This window comes from Geospiza fortis, unplaced genomic scaffold (genome assembly GCF_000277835.1).
Source record: "Geospiza fortis unplaced genomic scaffold, GeoFor_1.0 scaffold106, whole genome shotgun sequence".
In the NCBI taxonomy this organism is placed as follows: domain Eukaryota; kingdom Metazoa; phylum Chordata; class Aves; order Passeriformes; family Thraupidae; genus Geospiza; species Geospiza fortis.
Window position 1 is genome coordinate 429,066 of NW_005054377.1, and position 20,592 is coordinate 449,657.

Sequence of the window (20,592 nt, forward strand, 5' to 3'; positions counted from 1 at the left end):
TATGTTTTAGTAAATAAAACTCCTCTTAAGAAATAAGTCATGGCATTTTACACCATGGCATGAATTTGCCATCTGACAAATGACTATACCTTTGTATAGAAATGTGTTATCTTATATGCCACCTGTGGCTTCATAAAAAGTGTGATTTTCTTATCATAGCCCTTAAAAGACATGTAGATGTGACACTGAGGGACAGGGTTTAGTGGTGGTCTTGGCAGTGCTGGATTAATGGTTGGACTTGATCATCTGAGAGATCTTTTCCAACCTTAATGATTCTGTGATTAGAATGAAATTACCAGCACATGTGGGAATGGACATTATATGGAACTAATGTATATAGCTTATACTAATACATATTATAACTAATATTTACATCTGGTGAGTCCATGGATCAGCTAGAGCTTTGAGCTGCAAGTTCCTACACCTCTTCTTTTTAATGAGCCCGTTCAGCAATGACGAGGCTTTTTAAGTTTCAAGGTAGGCTCTGGTGCTACATTAACTCGAGCTAAACACTTCTGTAAAATGATGAAATTCAGAACGGGATACAGCACATATTATAAATATCTATGTGTGTATAAAAATATATTTTATATATATTTCTACATATTCATGCATATAAGACATTTATGCTTTTAATAGAAATACACTAAAATCGGGCTTCCCCTTGCCCACTGTATGCCTGCAACAGGTGTTTTCCTTCAGTTTTGCACCTAATCCAGCAGCCGTTCAGTAGTTTCCTGCATCTCAGCAAATGCCTTGGCATCCCTTCTAGCTCCAGGCACTTTCTTTCTGCTCATACTTCTACAGGCCAACAGTGTATCCCTGTCTCCACAGTCTCCTGGCTTCTTTGTGGATTCTTTCCTTATTACACTCCTCTTGGGCTGTCCTGAACATGCCCTGTGGCTCCTCAGAGGGGACAACGTCTCTCCCCTCTCTGTAGGTTTCCTGCTGGTTAAACACTCTGTCCTGGGCATGTATTTGTAGTTCTTATTCCAGCTTTAGCTCTGACAAAGTAACATTTTCTCTTTGTTAATGACCCCTGTAATTTATGCAAACCTATGGCTGCGGCTTCGCTCTTCCCTCAGCAGTAACATGCTGGAGTCTGGGCTGTTCTGTCCCACTGAGCTGAGCTGAGCTGAGCTGAGCTGAGCTTTACCAAACCCTGCAGCTGAGAAAGTGCAACCTGTGGCCATGTGGTCTTTGCACTTTAATCAAAGCCGGCAACTTACTCGGGGGCTGGATGTGACCCAGGGTTAACCCTGCGTGGGGTGCCGGAGCTTGTAGGATTTCCTGACAGAAGGAAGAATGGGAATGGAGCGGCAGATAAACAGCTTTTCTAACCTTTCCCCTCCCAGCCCAAGACAGCACTTTATTCCTGAGGAAGTGAAAGTATCTTTAATAGCTCATTGCTTTGACCTCTGACATTCACATGCCGGAACTCTTAAATCAGGAGCGTTTTACATGCCCCGGGCTTCTGATAGGGAATTTTGCACATTTGTCATCCTCAATTGCACATCCTTATTGAGCTTCTGTGCAGATATGTGAAATTTTCACTTTACTTGTAGGTGTTTTTGCTGGTATTTACCCAGTACTAGAAAAATACTATTTTTATAAATGAAGCTGACTGCAGAAGTAAATTTATTGCTTACCACCTGGATTTTGTCATATTGCTCATGTTAATGGACTATGCAGTTCTCACTATGTAATTTAATGGTTTCTTGTTTAATTCATGTCCATTTTCCATCCATAATACAGGTATAAAGCGAAACTGTAGAAATTACTTTTATACCTGCAATAAAGCTGGCACGTTGCACACATCTTTCATAGTAAGCATTTGTAAGAAGAGCTTGTTCTTGTTGATTAAGTCCAGGTTTGAGCCTCTGCATTAAAAAATAAGTTTCCAGCACGATTACCTTTGATTGGTTAACTTTTGATATCTTGCAGCTTTATAGTTCCAGCTTCCTATTTTCAGAGTTGATCTGAACTCTATTAAATCAAGGTCTGGTTTGGGCAGATTTATACAGTCACTGCTTGAAACCACTGTGCACTTCATGAAGTCCGGCTGCTGTAGCAGATGAGTGCATTAACAAGGCAAATTCCTGGAGAGCAGATTTTTAAGAGTCTTCATCACATTTTATGATCCATTTTTGGGTGTATTTTGCATAACATGCACACTGCTTTGCATAAAGGAAAATTCTACTAAAAGTATATAGCAAATGTATAGGAGGAAATGAGCATCTCCAGAGGAAGATTCATTTCATCCTAAAATTACTTTCTGAGTTGAATGGGTTTGTATCTATCTAGGAATTTGTATTCTCAGCTGACTAAGAAATTAATCCTTTGACAGCTGGCTTAGGTTTGAATATCTAGGAGATAGGCATGAAAGGTGAGAGATAAATTCCATCATATTTGTGTCATGAGTTTGAATTTTTTATGCTTATATTGTAATTATTAAACTTTTTGTTTTTTGTATATCAAGCAAAAGAAAATCATAAAGCCCCTACACTAGAAAGTTCTGTACATTTTTTGGTCAAGCACAATGTATTTGATAAGCACAATGAATTTAAGCTTTAATTTGAAATCAAGTTCACTGTCGACTGATGGTATTTGGTAACAGATCTAAATGTTCATTTATCAGTAATTGTTTAAGGAATTTATAGATGCCTTCATGTTACCCCTAAACTGTACTTCTTTATGCGGGCTAAGACTAGAAGTTCCAATCAGAGCTGTGTTTTCTTTATGGTTAGGCACAAGTAATACAAGGAAAGTTGTGTCTGCAAAAACAGTTCAACAGGAAATGCAAAAGGTGTTAATCAGAAGGGGACAAGCCTTTCAATTACTGACCATTTGAAGTGGAATAAGACCTCTTCTGTTTCAGTCTTCCATCATATCTGGTACAATCTCCATGTGCACTAAGAAGTTTTTGAAGGATCATCTTCTATAATAACTTATTCATGTCTATTTAGACCCTTAGGAAGGGAACTTGAAATCCTCCTTTAGGACAAATGTATATTAAAAACCTATAACTAAGAGGAATGGAATAGGCATTTTTGCTCATCATTAAACTATCATTGAGAGGTTTGCCATCAAAATAGCGTAAATCTTGCACATAGACAGATATAAAAAAACTTGGAAATTGTTTTATATAATATTTATGAAAGAGAAAAAGTCCCTCTTCACCTTCACCAGCTCTCTCCAAAATTTTTATCATTCTGGGCTGATTCATAAGAAAATGTAATATTATTAGACTAATACTAAAAGTTAAATATTATTAGTATCTTCTCTTGATGGGGCCATAGCTCCTTGTTCATGCTTCAGATGTCACATTCAAAGGCAAATGGACGATAAAATCACTATGCACTTTCGTTATGCTGACAATGTATTAGCTGGGTTTTTGTTATCAGAATGAGATATGAGCAGTTTATTCTCTAGGCACACTATGGCAGGGGTAGTGCAGGCTCCTGTTTTCACAGAATTTGGTTATTCAGTGTAGCACTAGATTTAAAGTTCAGTCCTTTACATTTTGTTTCAGAGATATCAAATAGCTTTTGGGAAGGGATTAGATTTGTTTCTACAAAATGGAAGCAGTAGGACAGAGTTTAACAAAGGCATAGGTAAATTACCCATATGCACACCAAAAAATACAGGTAAGTAGCCCTGTCTGTCCATAAAAGAGTGGATGCTCAGAGGCTTGCCCACAGCACATCACAACAGCCTTGGACTGCACCCTTTAAATGTTTTATCTGCTGTAATTCTTTGTAATGTGTGATAAGTCCTTATGGAGACAGTCATGAATGGTAGAATTCATGTTAATAGAATTGTGGTTTGCTCCCTGTCAGCCAATGTGTGTCTGCTGGAAGATGGACTCTGTTCTCTCCGATTGATGTCAAATGATTGAAGTCAGACCAATTTGATTGCCTTTTTTTAGAGTTCAGTAGTGTCAACTAAAAGGAACTTCAGTTGCCCAAAATCATATTGTACATGATATTTTTTGGAATTTCTTTTGTCATTTACTTTTGTCTTCCTATGGTATTTAATTTCATACAACTTGTGCTGATACCTAAAGCTGCTAATATTCCACTCTTGCTTCCTGTGTAGGAGCATGATTTGGGTCCTGAGTTATATATATGTATAAATGAACACTTTGAGTGTACAGATGGATAATTTTTTTTTGTTGTTGTTTTTGCTATTTGAAATAAATTTTCTCTTACCCACACAATATTTAATTCAGAATCAGTCCTTTGGTCTCAACCAAAACACAAAGCGCAGGTCAGCAGGTGAATAGTCTATACTGGCATATGCAGATTATTTTAAAATGAAGCAGTAATTCATAGGTAGAAAACTTAGAGTGAGATGCAGAGATTCAGCAGTGTGCCTGAATAGATCTGTGGTAAATCCATCCTGTGGAATAAATTGCTTTTTATAGTGAGTTTAGTAAAGATTGGGTAGTCATTTGCCACTTTTCCTAGGAGAAGGAATGGTGAAAGTACAGAGACAAGCATAAGTTTACTGATACAAAATACAGTTACTTATCATAAGCAGCATTAATTTTATGTTTTCAAAGGGCTGTATATTTTCTGGATCATGGTGTACTTTCTTCTCTTCCTAGCATTATTCCTGCAGCTGTTATTTTTTATTGCAGTTTAAAACAAAAGAAGAAGGGAATAGTCACCTTCACTTGCCCTTCCAGAGAAAATGACTATGACAATGGGAGAGGCAAGTAGGAAGAATGAGGATTTAGACAGAAGCAAGCATAACGCTTTCTTGGTCCTTTACAGGTTTTTTGCTTGTAGAGGTTCTTGGGTTTTTAAAATTAAATCACAGTCGTTATTTGTTCACAAACTAGATCGGTCAATTTAACATGTGTAACCTCACACAGCTCCAGGTTTATTTACTACATTTTGGAACTGTTCGACTTGTAACCTTTATGTACATAATTGTAACACTTCTGATGTTGCTTTTAAGAAGGAAAGAATTGAAAGCAGCTCCTTCATGGGCAGGAATTGCCCACTGATATCCCTAAGTGTAACTGTCACTTATGCCACCCCAGCAACAGGAAAAGTCCTTGTTTTATGAGTCTGTTTTAAAACAGTTATAAAGTTTCCTGTGCAGGACATTAATTAAAGGGGTTATCAAAATAAGACAAACTAATATAATTTGTGATTGTACAAAATAAAGGAAGTCGAGGGTACCATAGGGACCTAATGAATCACAGGATGGAAACAATCTTCTGGCTAACTAAACATTCAGATTTTGTACTAAGTCACAGGGTGGATGTACAGCCCAGCAAGCTGGAACATGCTGTGTGTTTACATGGATGGGATAAAGGGAGTTCACAAAAACCATCTGGGAGAAATCCTTCCCTTATTCATTCTATTCTTGCTGTAGAGTTGAATAAACAACATGCATACATTTGCAGCAAACACATGGCACACCTGCCCTGGAAGAAGTCAAAATGGAAAATAAGTCTGTAGTATAAAAATTTCACTGGGTACCAGCACTGTAAGTTTGTCTGTATTTCCTCATGTAGGATGGAAAAAGAGAGATGGGGCTTTATATCTAGCAACTGGTTAATTGTTCCCTGTGCAATTGCAGCATTTAAATGTGGCCAGTATTTAGATTTATATGATAGATTTATATGGTAATTTATACGAAAAGACATGTCCTGAGTTTTCTACTTTAAACACTGTCTGCCCCTTGCTCACCATATTCAGATCTATTCCCAAGCACAGAATTTACTTCAGGAGATGATTCAGGAGTCCCAGTTAGGGGTTCTGGGCTCTGTCTCTGCTTTCTCTTGAGACTGAGAGTTTAGTAACTTGGTCAGATTTTTTTTTCGCATGGATCTCTGTGCAGGGTCAGCATATGCTCTAATAGAGGGCTGCTGCTTTTTGCCTGGTCATGTAGAGATGCTGCTCAGCATCCAGCGGTGATGAACTTCACTGACCTTACAAGTGGAAAGAGACTAAGATATTGTTATTAGAACCCTAAATTTTCAAACAGAAAGAAATGAATAATTATACCTATGAAGCTGTACTAGGATGTTCAATAGTGAAGAAAAAGATCCAAAGCATTGACTAGATTAAATGGAAAACAAGAAGTCATCAGTGCTTAAAGATTGTGTTGTAACAAAATATAAAGACTGAAGGTAGTGCAGGCAGCAATAATCCCAGTATTTCCTAGCTTTCTGTATCAGACTGGGCCTTTAATAACGATGTCATGGATTTTTGTGTACTGTAAATGTATAGGAATATATCTCTCTATATTTATATGGTTGTTTTTACCACCCTTCACACATCAAATTCCTGTTCAGGCTGTTGGGCTAGAGGAATGAAGTAGGTATGAAATTTCACTCGTGGGGGCTTTGGAATCTGTGGCATTCCTAAATATATATGTATTCAATTCCCTTGGCTTCTGGGGCTCTTATGAAACAGTTGATAAGCTGAACCCAACCCATGTTTCCAAAACACAGATACATCCTTTATTTAATTTTTATGTAAAATTTTAGGAGAATAGAAGAAATTAACAGCTGTTGAGGCCTTGGATGAGCTGAGATGAGCAGGGACAGTCAGTGTACAGATGCAGTGTTCAGGGTCTTTGCCTACTTCTATTGATGTCACTTACTAACAAATCAAGAATTTAAGAATTTAAGAGTAATCATTAGATTTATATTGCTCAATATGGTGAGCTCAATATGGTAAATCAATATTCTGATTATGATTTTGAGGAACATAATTACATTCCAAGCTCCAGAAACCAAATGGAAAGTTGATGTTCAGGGTTTCATTCTTTCTTTAACTTCTCTGTATGGTATAAATAGAATATTATATGAAAATGTGTGTAAAGTCTATCCTGCACAAAAAGACCCATCTTGCCTAGTATTCTGATTCTGACAGAATTTAGTACATTAGATGAAAAGTATCGGAAATGTATCAATGGTAAAACATAAAAGTAAACAAATATGATGAACATATTTCTACAAAGCTGAGGTAGTGACACCGGATCATCTTATGTGTCACGAGAGATAAATGGGCACTTCAAGCATGTGATTCTTCATGTCCTAACATAGTTATTTAAAATTCTGGCCATGCATTTAAAATCTGGGCTTCTTAAGTGAAGTGGAGACATCTCAACCTCTGTGTCTTCAGGCATTAACTGTATTTCTGTTATAGATATGTAGTTTTTCATTGATTCTGAGGGGAAAAAAAAAAGAAAAAAAGCAAGCAACCTGTAAACTTTTAATTGCGAAAGACACAAACTGATTTATGGATATCTGTTGTGGAAAAAGAGTAGTGTAAAACTCTGCATGGTCTTGGAGTGTAACTCATAAACCTTAAAGGTCATCTCAGAGTGGTTAACAGAGCAAATTTATTGTAATTTCTAGATCACCTTATCTGATTTGAAGCAAACCTGATAGTTTCAGAATAACAATTTTTAGGAAGATTGGCTTGTTAACAGTGTTACGGAGTTACAAGGAAATGTGGTCACAGCTGCTTCTGGTTTCTTAGCTAATCCACCTGATTGGAAACAACAGGTTTTTGATATTTTTCCATTTCTTACACTGACACCTAGTGTTCAGAGGTCCTGAGTTTCTAATACTGCACTTGGTTATTAATAGACAGCTGTTGATACTGAAGTTTTCCACCTTTTCCAACATCTTCCAGTTCTGTTCTTCTGGAAAAGGAGACAGTAGCTGAAGGCAGAGGTGTTACCATCATTCAAAACAATTTTATTTTGGAAATACAAATAGTGAGCGAGTACTGCAAAACTTGGCAGAAGCTGTTTTACTTCTTGAAGCGCTGCAAAATCTGTTTTCTTAAAATTTAAGTGCTTTAGTTTTGGCAAATGCAGCCCTTTTGTGTCTGTAAGTGTCACTGGCCAAGAAAAACAGCGATAAAAGCAGAAACCCTTAGATCAGTATTTATTTAATTGTGGGAGATGTCGATGCTTTTTATTTCTGTGTTCTTTTATCTTCAAGCCACGAGTTCTACCTGATAGGAGTGTTGATGGCTGCACAGTCCTTGAGTAGACAGAAAATAACTTACACACAAAAACTTGCACAAACAGTCTTTTATCTCAGACTTGCAAATAAACGGAGCAAAGCAAGTATGGGCTGTAACCCATTCCTGACAAAGATGACAACTGAGAGTAAAATTAACTCTCTGCTTTACCTGAGATTTTGCTTTATGTTGGCAGAAGAACTTATCATTGTGTAAAGTAATATATTAGGAATTTTGTACAACTGTATCCAAAAGTATCAATTATTTTTTTAACTCATATGTTCCATAGAAAAATGAAAGCTATACAGGCACAGAAAATGCATATTAAACTTCACTTTAATTTGAGGATTCTTCCTTTTTTGTGTTTAAGACTTTTCTGGTAGATGCACCAAAAAGTCACCTTTTCAGTCCTTCACCATTCTCACAGTAAAGACTTTATTTCCAGTACCTAATTTAAACCCACATATATCTGTTTAAAGCCATTGCCTCATGTCCTGTCACTACATGCCCAGGCTGCCCATTTTGTTATATCTTGGGTAAAGGCATTGTACCTCTGCGTGGGCACATGGCATAGGAGGTATTTCAGTAAATTATTGGTTATCAATTGTTGATATGCCTGTGAATCAGAGTCTACTTATTGGAGAAATAATGAGTGACAATAGAGAGAAATGTTACTTGTAGGATACTATTTATTTGGCTTCTCTCAGGCATTTAAATGTGAAGGTGGTGAGGCCCTGGCACAGGCTGCCCTAAGAAGCTGTGGCTGTCCCACCCCTGGAAGTGTCCAAGGCCAGGTTGGACAGGGCTTGGAGCCACCTGGCATGGTCAAAGGTTTCCCTGCCCATGCCAAGGTGTTGGAACTGGGTGATCTTTAAGGCCCCTTCCAACCCAAACCAATTATGGTTTCTGTGATTTATTTTCGGGGTGAGGTGAATTTGGATCCAGAAGGGTGATTTTTGTCTAGTGACTATAAATTATGCCTTGGGTGACCAGCTCAGATGTAGATTTCTATGTTTAGTCAGAACTCCCAACTAAGAGAGAACTCCCCCAAGGCAGAAGTCTTAAAGCAATGCAAGAGGAAAGGAGGTAAACAGCAATTTCTCTGATGGCAAAAGGAGATGTTAACAATGTTAAAAACAGTAGAAAAGTCAGAGAAAATAAAGACTTCCTGCAGGCCCAGGTTTCTGGCTAGGAAGAGGCACACAGTGTCCCAAAAATGAGCAGTTTTAAGGGATGGGATTTATGAAAAGTCACCTTGGAGCTGATCCAAGACAGAGTTAGAAGTCTGTGCATTAGCTGAAAACTTTTAATAGATGAAGAGAAAGAAACAAATCGGAAAAGATTTGGGGCTGGATTGAGATACAGTTTCTTTAAAAGAGAGGATAGACTGAGGTCATCTTTACACAGTGAGGGAAAGTACCAGAGAGCAAAGAAAAATTGAAAACTCAGTTGGCAGGATATGATGCAGCTACTGAGGTGGGTCAGAGTTGGGAAAAAGGCCAAAGATTTATGACAAGAGAAGGTGTTCAGGAACAAAAACTAAGAGCTACTTTGTGGGAATGCTTATTTTCTCTCCTGTAGCAGAAGAATTATGGAGCTTGAAGTGGAAACCAGGCTGTGAATAAGGAATGCAAAGCCTGAGATTCAGCAAAGAGTTCTTTAAAGTAGTGGGATAAAGGAAGATGAAAACAACCTTGTAGTGGAAAAGAGTTTGGAAGAGCTTCCCATGACACTTTCTCAAAATGTTCAGTAGCAAGAGAATGGGAATAATTGAAATAAGAGGCAGAAGGGTTTGAAAGAGAAGCTGTGGCTGGTGCGTTGGAGCCTGCAGAAGGTCTGATCTGGAGAATGAGTTTGGGAAGTAGCTTTACAGGACATTAAGTGCTGATGACAGAGAAGTCATCAAGAAGTAGTAAATGGAGTGAGAGTCAGCAGATGTGTTACTTCCAAATTGAATTTCAGATGAGGCCAGAGAAACTTAAGTGGATAATGATGGAACAGGTGGAATGGGGCTGTTGGTGTCTGTGTGTGAAGGAGAGCACAAGATGGGGAAGAAAGGGAAGAGACAGATTCTACATTTTAGGAAAGAATTCATGGTAACACAGAAAGTCTTGTGACAAATGCTTCTTCTGTGGACAGTATCATACACATGGGGATGTGAATGCTGGCATCTCTGCACCATAACATGCAAGCAAATATATATCTTATATATAGATCAATAATGAGCACTTGTATAGTGACACTCAGCCTGATGCCAGTATATCAACTTCAATATGCTCAGCAGATATTGTTACTAACAACCATTCTCACAATACTCAGCAACTACTTTTTTATCATATCTAATACTTGAATGTGTTTTTACGTTGTTTACCATTTTTGTCTTTGATGATCTTGTGCCAACATCAGTGTTCCAAATTTGGGAAAAAAATAGATCACTTTACTGATGCAAAATGAAAGTACAAAGAAGACAGAGTAGATTTTCCTCAAGTAATGAAACAAATTAATGACAGAGCTGAAAAAAATTGACTGGTTGTAGCAAGAGGGAAGCTGTGCAAAGCTATTTTATATTGACGGTCCGTGTCTCAGCCAATTGGATTTTTATTTGACAGTCCAAAGGTGTAATAACTTTTATTGTAAGAGGAAGAAAAATACATCAAGGCTAATATATAATGGAGGACCTACTAGGGATATGCATAAATGCATATCCTGTTCCTTGTGTATACAAGCTTAATTGTGTCTCTTTTAATTTTGCTGTTTGATTCGACAGGGTTGTCAGGTAATCGTCCTATTGAAAGTACAGAGGAGGATAAAATTTCAAATACCTTTGTTAATCTCTTTTGGCTGTTAAAAGAAAAGATTTATTGGTATCAAATTTTATTGCATTCTTAGAATTTAGGGATTGATTGGCTCCTAGTTTAGCTTACTTGTCTCTTCCATTTAGAAACCCAAACACAACAGAAGAAAGACATTGCATTGAAGCTGACGTGCAACAAGTGAGTGAAAGTTCACTTGGCTTTTCCTCTCAGCACCAGGTGCAAAAGTTGGCTAAAAGTGCTGTGGCAGGCAGTTATTTGAAAGCAGTTTCTGGTTTAGTGTTTTATCAAGCCCAGGAGTGAAATATTCTGCAACTACTGCAGTTTCACAAAGCTGCTTTTTAAGGTAGAATTCTGAATTGTTTCACTAATTAAAATGGCCCAGTACAAACATTAATCACACAGTAACCATTAATGGGAGGGGTTTGGGGATTTATGGAGGGCTATGGATGATACTTTAAAAGCATGGATCGTTTCTTTGTTTAATACACAATGCACTTGCAGTCTCTGACTATACCAAAGGTTCCTGAAATCTTGAGGAGTATTTGTGATTTTCTACATCCCCTCTTATAAATGCTGGAAGACACATATTCATTTTTGGTGTAAAACAATTTAACAGTGTCCCAGTTAGCAACTTGACTAAATAGGATAGTTTTTTTCTTGAATAGCTGCCCCATTGCCACCTTATGTATGCTTTAAAATACTAGTTCTCTAAACTGCAGCTTTCTCAGAGTGGAAGGTGGAGGCTCAATGATGACATAAGTTCCAGAAGTGTAAAATTCAAGTGGTTTGCATGTGGGATTGCCAAATAACACGGGTTGGTTTGTTTTCATTTTATTACACTGATACTCCTCCCCAGATGTCTTGGATTTCTGTGGTACCCTCCTTGGTTTAGATTCTTACTCCTTGTAAGAGTAATTTTTATTAGTCATCCCACTAATACACAGCATTTTTACTCAGCACCTGTTTTCTTCAAAGCTCTTTGCAATAATAACTGGTTAATCCTCACATTGGTTCTGAATTTCACTGTCATTCCTGGTCACAGGGGAAAAGTGAGCTCGATGACATCCTAAAAATTGTGTAATGGCTCTAACACCTCTATTAGGACTTTGCTGGTTCTGTGTCCCCACTACCCAGGCTGATCCTTGGCCTCTCCACACACTGAGCTTGTGGCATGCCAGTTATAAATTGAGCATTTCCTTTAGGTTAATGACACATTTTTTTACCCTGATTGCTCTGGAATTTCCATTCTGAACTGTGGAAGAACTATGCTGGAAGGAGCCTCAAGAGGTCATCTGAGCCATATCTCTGATCTCAAACTAATTTTGGCCTTTTTTCAGGAAAGTTGTTAAATATATACATATAAATGGGTGTGTATCCATGTGTATATATACAATTACTTATTAAATTAAGATCCATTTTTGAAGAATTATGGGTAACTGCCTGATCAAAGTTTGATGTAAACTACCAGAAGTTTCTTTAAAATACTTGCACAGAATGTCATGATTGATAGTGCTGTGGGAAGTAAAACAAAGTGATTTATACTGGAAAGGGCAATTACTGTTAAATCTTGTGCTGTGCCTTCTGAAAGTATTGCTTCCTTTGTTTTTATCTTCCTTTCTTCTAATTTTTTTTCATATTTTTTATGGACCTGTAGCAAAAAATCCATTCAATACCCAAGTAAGGTGGTGTTTTTGCTGCTATAGTAAACCCTCAGCTAGTTTGACTATTCTTGGCCTGTCCATCTGAGAGCTACATCTTTATGGAAACAGAATGAAATAAAGTGTTCTCTAATATGTCACAAATCATTGTTAAAACTGGAAATCCAGTCTGACACTGTGGTCTTGATTTGTATAGTTTGCCTACCCCTTTTTGTTTCTGCAAGGCAGTGTATATATTTGAAAGCTGGAGCCCCAGCCAGGATTTTCAGTCTTAACTGTGAATTTCCTTCCTTTAACAGGTTTAAAGCAAGCCTTTCAGATTGCTCCAGTATAGCTTTTAGGACTTGAATTTCCTTTGTGTTCATTTTGGGACTTTTCCAGTATTTATCCATACATTTGAAACTCCTTCAAATCTGTGAGTATGGGAGCAGTTACAATAGGAGGTGGTGGCATTTCTATTACGTTCCTCTTAGACTTGATTCAAATGCTGCCTGATTTTCAGCTCAAGTACTGCAAGACTAAAATTCAGACTCTTGCTCAAGCATTGCAGGGTTCGTGTCCAGCTCAGAGGTCTCTGTAATTACCGTGTTTGTCTGGAAAATAAAAATTCCATTTCCTTGAAAAATGTAGAGGTTTCAACATTTGCTTTATTTTTTTTAATAAGAACAAAACTAAGGGCTAATTTTTTGAAAGTATAAAAATCTACTGAGATGAAGAGGAATCTCTTCTAGCTGGTAGTCCTGTGTATAGAACAACAGCCCTGAAGAGGAGAGACCAATATTCAAGTTTCTACTTGCTGGAAGAATGTAAAGTTGAACCTGAGTTTTCCTCATGCTTAGTGAGTGCCATAAAATGAGACTGTTGAATACATCTTTTGGTGTTATTATTTTTCTGTATGATCACTGAAATATTGCTCAGTACTTACATGCAAAATTGTTTATTTCAAGGGATATGATTTTCCCAATAGAAATACCTATTTTTGAGGTTCTGTCCAGCACTCATGATTAAAGTATTAATATATTTCACATGTGCATTTAATCCAAAATAATCCTTAATAGTGATTATTCGTGGTTAAAAAATTCAGCTTAAATTTTATAAATCTATTGCTTCAGCTATAGCTGCAGGGTCTCATAAAAGCTTGACTGTTTTTGTTTATTCATTTTTAATGGTAATTAATTCATATTAGTGGTGAACTTCATTATTTACAAAAAGTGTTTTTAAATGTTTTGCAGGTTTAGCTCTGTTACATTATTATAATACAGAACCAAATGTGGCCAAGTGAACAAATTCAACGTTAGATATATCCATCTATAGTCTAATTTAGTGATGGATTTTTTTTCCAGAGATCCCTTCTAACTCAAACCATTCTGTGATTCAGTGATTTTAATTCTGAAGGGAAAAACAAATGTTCTTTATTAAAAAAAAGAAACACCCAAACTTTAAAGACAGTGGACTTGTTGCATTAATGCTACACATTTGCATCTTTTGTCACAATTCTCTGCTATATTGTTTCATAGAATTCTAGAACATCCTGAGTTGGGAGAGACCCACGAGGGTCATGAAAATCCAACTCCTGGTGGGTTGGTGGCATCCATTAAAAAAATTATTTCAATCTTCCCTGTTAGAATAAAGTCAGTATTGTAAACTTTATTCTCTCCTGTATGTTCTAATGAAGAGAAGGCACTTCGTTTAATTTCAGAAACAAATACCGTCTTCTTCCAAATTCCAGTTGCAGTTCCTAAACTCCTAAACTTCCCATCTTTTTTGATATCTGCAAAAATGCTCATACCAATTGAATTTTTGAGACTGTTACTGTCCACATTGCATGTTTTGTTTGTGTGTTTATCATTTGCCATCTCTCAGCCTGGTGGTGTGACAATGTCCTTTTTTTGTGACTGTATGGTGGCAAACACTGCAGTTTCATGACTCACCTATGTCAGTAGCATATGACTGTATGATAGAAATAACAAAAAAACAGAATAGATATATAGCAAAAATGATTAATTAAGTGAAAAGGGGACAGACTGTATAATTCAATGTTTCTGAGGATAATAGAATTTCAAGTTAAGAATCTCAAATCACTCTATGCCCTCGTTGGGATGTTTTGGCATAACTATGGTCTAGTAAAACTAAGCTGTCAAAGCTGCTTCAGACTGTCTTGCAGGACTGTGTATGTTTGAATCAGCAGTTCAGGATCATGGAAGTGAAAGATTTACACCTCACCATTATCCATTTTGTGTGTAAAATTTGTATTCTTGCAATTGTGAAAATGTGCGAACACCTCTTTTGGGGAGCAGGATTGGGATATTCTTTGTTCATAGATCTAATTAGTTATTTTGCTCTTCCTTGCAACTACAAGGCCTGCAGTCCTTTTTGTCCATACACACAAGTGATGGGTAGGAGTTATGTCTGACTGGATTTCCATCTCAAGTCGTTCTTCATGACATAATTTTGGGGGTATTTTTTAGAGGTGGTGGGGTTTTTTTTATGAGCTGTTAGGCCCTCCAGCAGTTAATTTAACAAAGACTTAATGTTATACAGAAGTTGTAGCTCTGGTGGATTTCTGGAGGATGGTTAAGGCAGAGTTTGCATTTCATATTCTGAGGGAAATGTAGTGCCGTTCTGCCGCTGTATGCCGTGCATTTCATTAGTGCTGGAGACAGCAGGAGGCTATTTTGTGGAAATGTTTCTGTCACTGTCAGTAGAAACATGCCTGTCTGGTTGAAATATAGCCTGTGTCTTGCCAGTTCCCTGCTTCTAAGCAATTGCAGTAGGAGGATGTTAATCTTAACCTGTCACAAGCCATTTAAAATCCAAATTTTTATTAAACTTCCAAATGCTTCAGTAATACAAGTATAGGAGAGGGCTGTGCTCATATGCAAGAGTTGCTGCCTTTCTCAGGGGCAGGAAGCACTTTAATTAGTTTATTAGTGCTTAGTAGTTAGATGTGCTGGAACTCCCAGCCAGGTTCTGCCAAGGGATGTGATCCCTCTAAGGTAGGCAGGAGTCAGCCTAGGAGCACTGGATTGTGGATCTCATTTCTGTTTTGCTGACTGTAGACCAGGAATTTCGTGCACTCAAGGAAGGGATCTATGGCATACTTGTTGTAGATATCCACATCTTTCTGCAGCCACCCTGAACACAGCTGTTCTTACAGTGATGCCAGGATCTCTGATTGCCTGGTGGAAAATATAGTTTCTTATGTCCTTGGTTGTTCTTTGAAAATGTATTTGTGTCAGAGGATTTTCCTGTGCTCCCACGTTCCTTTTTTTTTTTTTTTTTTTTTTTTGCTGTGCAAGCCTGGCCTGATGGTTACAAGTATGTTTGGCACATGGGCAGTTGAAAAAAATTATTTGGCATTAGATACTTTTATGTCCTGGTTGACAAGAGAGGGTGTGCATTTATGTGGAATGTCAGGAATCTGCCTCAATTACCCCCTCAATGTTCTACTTGAGAGCTCCTTTGATGTTTTTGGGTGTAGGCTAAGTCCTTACACTGGACAAATGATGGTCCCTGCCTGAGTTGTCTCTCTGGAGGGCTGAAGGAAGATTTTGCTTTCTTCCTTCACTCAGGTCACCAGAGAAAAGGGCTACAGGGTGCACTCCTGCAAACACCTTAGAGTTCTCTGGGAATTTCAAGGCTTTTCCCTTTCTAAGTCAGCAGTACCAGGATGAGGCATTGAGGTGACGATGATCAGCAGATGCATCAAGTGGTCGAACAGAAAAATCACTTCACTGTGATGCCTCAGCTGGAGACCTCCTCTCTTAGTCACTGCTATTAACTCATGAGAGAAGAATGAATTTAAGGAACTGGGATATTTTGCTCTTCCCTGCCAATGAGCATCCGGGCAAGGGAAGCTCATTCCTTGTTTCCAAGAAAGACAAACTTGCAGCATTCGTTGCAGAAGTGTCTTCCTGATCAAATTGATGTATCCAGAGAAAATTCAGTATAGGATAGGTCTTCAGGAATATTCTAGAGACCCAACAGCTGGGAAGTTGTACAATTTAACCAAGGGAAGAGGTTAAGAATTAAGATGCTATCACTACTGTATTTAGTATTTGCTAGAGCCCAGCAATCAACATAAAGCTGTCCGAACCCAAGACGTTTTTATGCTGTATGTTTTGGGAGTTTTCCACAAGAAGTACTTCAGGCAAGCTGGAAAAGATGTGTCGTGGCACTGAATCCAAAATGACATTAGAAATGCTTTGCCAAGATGCTTTTTCTTCACAGCATATCCCTTATGTTATTCCTTATTCCTTGTGTTAGTGAGCACGATGTTCAGGGAAAACATCCCATCTGGATAGCATTACCTGTAGGATGTGCAGCTTGTATGTATCTTCTGGAGGTTAGCTCTAATGTTAAACAAAGGAAGCTGATTAGAAACATCTGTAAAACTTCTCTATACCTCAGATTTTATACAGTGGGTATTGAATTACCATGCACATGACTGCATGTCTGAACTAAAAATAATAAGGTAAATCTTTTCCTTTTATTAAAATTAGTATAATATTAATTTTATAGTTAAACTACATTTAACTGTTTCCCTCCTTGGCACTAGAATTTAATGCTGCTGACATCACTATGTATTTTACATGCCACTGAGAAATAATTGTTCATTTATTGATGCAGTATGCTACAATAACTACATTTTAGGTGCAGTCAAAATATAAACATCAGATTGAAATACATTTTCTTATGTAAAAGTGTGGTATTTATTGAATGCTAAAGGAGAGACTTGCCAGCTAAATGTGTAATGTTTCTGGCCATTAAATATATTATGTGAAATAGTTACATAGAATATATAAAATTATTGTAGTACTGCCCACTTAGGTATTATGTTGATTTATGAATTTAGAGTCCCTAGTAAATACCAAAATTGCTGATTCTAGGTCAGTATTTATTAGCTTGGTAAATTTTATGGAGAGGAAGGATTTGTGCATCCCAGAACTGACAGAGAAAGGTGTTATTTATGCAGTTAGAGTGAGAATGTAATTGTAATTTCAGAGCTGAGCTGAAAAAGGTTGTCTAGTTTCTTCATATTCTAAATTACTTTCTAAAATAGCTTATAAAGCCATGCATATAACAATAGTAAATATTATTTAAAGATCTAAGAGTCTAATACTCAAGATTTACTGTTCAATATCATAAGCAAAAAATTCTTACCTTTCCACAGTTCCCTGCAACAGCTTGACTCCAAGGCACGTATCAAAACAGAGAGAGGCAAACATTATTCTCTGGGAAAATATTTTGAAATTCAGCAAGTGTTTTGAAAACTATTATCATTATTGTTTATTGTAAGTGTTCTAAGATTGTGAAAATGAAGTGTTGCTCATAAATACCACGCAGGCTGAATGGCCAAGGGCAGTTCTCATCTCTAACACGCAGACTCCTACCCAAAGCGGTTTCATCCAGTATGAGTACTTGCTTTTATAATGTTTTTACCCAAGTTCATAAAAACTGCTGGTGGAACAAACACTATGGTATGTATATGCAGTTATTTTTATTCAAGGAGACTGGATCAGCACAAAAACATCTTTTAGAGCAGCATAACATGAACAGTTTCCATTTCATCAATTAGTGACCTTATCCATCCTGAGAGGTGTCTGTATCTTATCTGTATGCTGAAAAGGCAATGAGGTGTTTTATCTTTTGAAAAATAAAAAGACGTGTTGTGCCATGGTACTGAAATTTGCAGAGTTTATCTCACTATCCCACTTGGGAATGTATGTTTCAGCCACTGATAGTGTGGCTTACTAAATAACTGAGAACAAACAATGCTCTATTTTAAATGTATCTTAAGAAAAAATGTCTTGTGATCATTTCTTTTGCTCAATGGAAGCTTAATGGTTTTGCCTGTGTTGTTGCATGAAGACTTTAGAGTTGGTCTTGTAGCCTGAGAGGAAGCAGTTGCACATCCCCAGATCCTGCCTTTCCTGTGCTGTGATTAAGCACTAGATCCCTCTATTAGCTTGGTTTACCTGGTCTCATAATTTTGGAATGCACTAACAGGAGTGTAAGCAGATACTTACTTTTAAAAAATACAGTTGTCAAAGTTGTGATCAGATAGTTATTGCATTTTGGGTTTGAAATTGTCTCACATTCCTGTCCTGTGAAGGCTTCAAAGGAAGGACTTTGGGGGTAGGTGAGGAAAAACAATTTTCAGAGTGTTTGGAAGTGTATCAGTTCGCCAAGTGTGTGTCTCTGCTGCGTAAATGATATTCCTCATCACATGCTGTACGGGGTGATTACTTCAGTCGGCGTTTTTATGGCCAAAACCAGCAGCCTGGGGTTTCTGTGTCTTTATCACCAACTGTAGTCTATGAAGTACAAAGCTGCAAAGTTTACTTGACAGTTTGAAGCCAGAGTAATTTACTTGTCTGAGACCTTAATGCAGCTCCTTGCAGTCCATCATCGCCGCTTGAACAGGAGGATGTGCTTTAGAGCGGGATCAGAGCCGTTTGCCAGACGGGGCTCCAAACCAAATTTGAGATGAAGAATTGCTGTTGCTGGGTTTGCTTACTTTGAAATTGCAATGCATTGGGGATACTGGAGGAACTGTTTAAGAATGTTGGAACACCTGCATATGGCACAGCACCTTTATTTTAACAACCCTATAGGTGCTCATGCAGCAAATTATCACCCCAATGCATTCCCTTCATTTTGAGTTGAGTCTTTGCCAAAAAAAAGACTCAGCTGATAGAAAGCTGGCTGAGGCACAATTGATTTTGGATTAGAACCCTGAATTTAACAGCATGGGTCAATGGATGATTTTTTTTTTCTTGAAAGATGCCATTTAACAGGTTACAAACCTGTTAAAACTGAATTAATTTAAGTTCAGGTTTTGTTTATCAGATCTTTTGGAACTGGACTAGACTGATTCCACTCTTTTGTAACTTCATTGTCAGGCTGAAAATAATATAAAAATATTAATGTATTTGTTTCTGTACATGACTTTCATATTATACTTTAGCTGTGGATGGGTTGCCTTATTTCTTCATTCACAGGGCATTTTTATTTCTTTGTTTCTGAACTGTATAGCAGCCAAATCACACATAAATCCAACTGGATAGTCTGGAGTCATTGCTCTATCTATTTTTCAAAGATAGCATCACTTATAAATCATGAGTGCTAATTAAAATGAATAATGCTTTTAATTAAAAATAAAATCTGTGCAGGCCCCAATAGAGGAAAGATATTAACCATATGCCATGCTTCATCACCACTGTCCGTTTTTTTTCACTTTTTTTTCCTCTGTCATGCAATTCCCCATTATGTTCACCCTCTTTGCCATTGGCCATTGTCCCTCCTCATTATTTCTGGATTGATTGGCAGTCTGATCTCTCAAGATGCTTGACCAAGTGTTGACTGATGAAAAGACTGGTTTTGTCTCAAAATCCTGCATGAAAATTCTCAGATTTTAAATTCTTAAGGTAGGGTTTTTTTGCTTTATTTTTCCTTGGAAGTTCTATATCTTTGGAACAATTGAATTCTTATAAAAGAACCACCAGCAAAACTATTTGAGCTATAATGGAGTGTGGGGGCAAGTTGCCTGCCTATTGAAGCGCTTCTTTCATCATCAGAACAATAGCTGGTTCTTTTCCCTTGTCAACTGACCATCTTTTTCTTTCCATTAATTAGCTGAAGTCTTGAACAATTCATCCTTGGCCTTCCACTGCCTGTTCTGATAATCCCTCAGGATACTCAGGATAGGATGACAAATCACAAGAAAAGATGTTCTGATTTTTGTTGCTTTGCTGATGGGAAGGTGCTGTGTGCTCTATGTATGGAGACAGAACCAATTTCCCGAGGTTTGCACTGGGTTTTGTGATTTATTGATTGTGTGAGTCCATGAGTTACCCTGTGCCTCTGGGCTGCATTTCACTGTCTTTGGAGAGGAATATTTCTATGTCTTTAAAACCATAAATAAGATCTAGATAAGTGCTAATTGGAAAGCATCCGTGTAGGAGGAGACACCTAACAGGTTTCTCCCACCAGTCTTGTCACTCTCATGGCTGCTCAGGAGGCAGAAGGGGAGGCATTGAGAACATAAGAAAAAAACCTCATTCCCTTTTCATTTCATATGGGCAGTGCTGCACAGAGCTGCCAGGGACAGCTTTT

At 37.6% G+C, this 20,592-nt stretch overlaps 1 protein-coding gene across 3 annotated transcripts in view; it reads left to right on the forward strand.

Annotated features, from left to right (window-relative positions):
* The window catches only part of SUPT3H (SPT3 homolog, SAGA and STAGA complex component), a 254,162-nt gene that overhangs the window by 127,174 nt on the left and 106,396 nt on the right, over window positions 1-20,592 (forward strand). The gene's annotated exons all lie outside the window — the stretch shown is intronic.